The sequence below is a fragment of the Vigna unguiculata genome, chromosome 5, assembly GCF_004118075.2.
Source record: "Vigna unguiculata cultivar IT97K-499-35 chromosome 5, ASM411807v1, whole genome shotgun sequence".
Lineage (NCBI taxonomy): Eukaryota > Viridiplantae > Streptophyta > Magnoliopsida > Fabales > Fabaceae > Vigna > Vigna unguiculata.
This window is the reverse complement of record NC_040283.1, coordinates 16,585,623-16,588,382: the sequence shown is the minus strand read 5'-3', so window position 1 is coordinate 16,588,382 and position 2,760 is coordinate 16,585,623.

The window sequence follows — 2,760 nt, the reverse complement described above, 5'->3', positions numbered from 1 at the left end:
CATGTCAACAATGATGTTAACTAATAAATGAAACATAACCTTGACAAGGAACATACAGCGTGTAAATGGTAGCTGGTATCCAAATTTAATCACTTAACATTTGTTAATTTGTCAGTTCATAGTTTTATATTCTCTTGTCACAGAACACTCTTTTTCCTAATCCATAAAGAAAGGCTTGTGAAGCAACAGCATATATATATATATATTACTGCATAAAGTTAGTGCAAAATCAACCTGAAGAGTGACTATGAGACAGTGTATTATGGAGAGGTTTATCATTAATTTTGATAAAGCTGAACATTAAGCTTTTCTTCAGTGAATTGCTTGCATAAGCACTTTTAAAAGTTATAAGCAGTTCCCATTTAGAAGGTTAAGAGGTTTCTTTTCTTTATATCTTTGTTTGTTTTTATTTCAAAGCCATGTTGCTTGTAATGTAAAAAAGAAATGTGCTTTACTATTGATCATCTTCAACCACTGAAGAAAATTTAAGCTCAACTACATGGGGCTTGCATATGCCTAATATTAGGTTGAATTTTGCAGTTGAATTGTCATAATCAGATACTGAATTCCATGACCCTAATAGAAAGAAAAAGAGAGAAAAATGTGGTTTGAAGGAAAAATAGCTTTAGATTGTTGTCCTTGTAAAATGAGCAGAAAATGAGGCCCTACCAAGCAAGAATGTTTTGAGAGATTTATAAGGCACACACACCATAATGATGATTAGGGTAGGTGCCCTACTAAGCAAAGTTGTCACTGCTATATCACCCACTTCCCACTTATTTTTGGGACCCTCTTTCACCTTAGGATGAAGCAAATAACTTGTTTTTGGGGATTTTGGCAAATTTACTTCCTTTGTTTGGGGAGAAAATCAAACACCCTATTTTAAAAACCCATCATTTGTTTTACCAACCATCCATTATTTCATGCTCTACAACTGTAACATTTTTCTGTCACTGTTTTCTGCATTTCAAACCCTCTCACCATCAATCACCAGTTTCTCCCCCCCTTTGAGTCACCATCAATCACCATTTTCGTTTCTCTCTTAAAACTTGATTCAACACTTTTGTTAGCTAACTTTCGAGTAACACCCTTCAGATATACAATTAAGTTTAGGGACAACACCTACCAGTGACAGTGAGGTGCTATTCAACATGAGACACGTTGTGCATGGGTCCCCACCTACCAATTCTCAACAACATCGTTCATGGCTTTTTCCATCATCAAACAACAACCCCTTCTATTTCTGCAATTACGATTCTTAAAACGATGTAAAACTTTTACCACTCAATTTTTGTTGAGTTCAAATTTGTCATTTTTTTCATGTCTTCGCACAGATTTATTACCCCTTCGTCTTTTTCATCATGTTTATACACGTACTACAACATTCTGTCTTATTTTATCATCACTTTCTGTCTTTTCATTAAATCATTACCCAAAGGACTGTTTTGTTGATATAGGACATGGATTACACTTACATATCAGGGGTTTTGTGATAAATTCTCATTTAAAGAGTTTGGTTTTGTAGTTTAAACAAAATTGAATTTTTAATTTTGACAAAAGGGTATGCTTGAGGCATTTGTGTTGCATTGTGTTGGGAATAGTCCAAATGTGAGTCAAAGTCCCACATTGGATAGAAAAGACAAAGTTAAACACTACATAAGAATAAAGGCTCATAACAACATTGCCTTAAGGTTTTGGTGTAAAAGTGGTGTCTAAGGTCTTATATGTGTAAGACTAATGTCATATAACCATATAGAACCACAATCTCTCAATGACCATAACTATGTCATGACTATGACTATAAACCATATATGAAAAAATATAACCTATCACATTGTAATGGCACTCATGTGGGTATCATTAAATTGTAGATATTGAAAAAGAGAGAAGAGAAAATGAAATGAATTTGCATGAAGACATAAATACTATTATTTAGGTAATGTCACGTTTTGTTGAGTGCAAAAGAAGAAAATGACATTAGACCCAAAAAGAGAAAAAGAGAGAGAAAGAAGGAAGCATTGATGTGGCTATTATCTTTGCTTAAGAAACCTGACATTAAATTCAAACATCAATCGATTCGTTGTGAAAAAGATGATCATTCTTCAATCAGAAATGCACCCTGGAGTCAGGTTCAACCCAAGTGTGGCTATTTCAGGTTCATAAGATGGATGAGTGACTGGGTTAGAATTGAAACTTTGAAGAGAGGCAAAACTGACAAATTCAAATTCCATCATAATAATTTGGATCCAAATGCAATCACCAATCTATTATCTCCAACATCATCAAAACACAACCTCATTAGTCTCTCAATGATCATGAACCAATGTGTTTAAGCCAACAACAATCTCTCCTTTGTCATTATGTGTCCTTGCTTTAATGTTATCGCTTCAAAGATAAGCACGCCTTTCACTGTTAGACCAAAAGTTGTAATTATAAGAGATGTTAAAGATTCAAAATCATGAGGGACACGATCATCAAACTAATTAAGTCAACATTCAAATTATTCGCCAAATTTTCCTGACAGCCAACACATTTTTAACAAACCAATCAATTGTCGATCTCAACTCTACTAGATATAAATAAATTTACAACGAAACAAACCTTATATTATAAATCGATTCCTATCATATATTGAGTTAGACTTAAAATATATTTGCAAGAATTATTGTTGGTTATCCCATGTCGAAAAAAAATAAGGTAATTAACGATATATAAGTGAATACAAACATAATTTTACTAGTTGGTTTTAAAAGTTAAGTT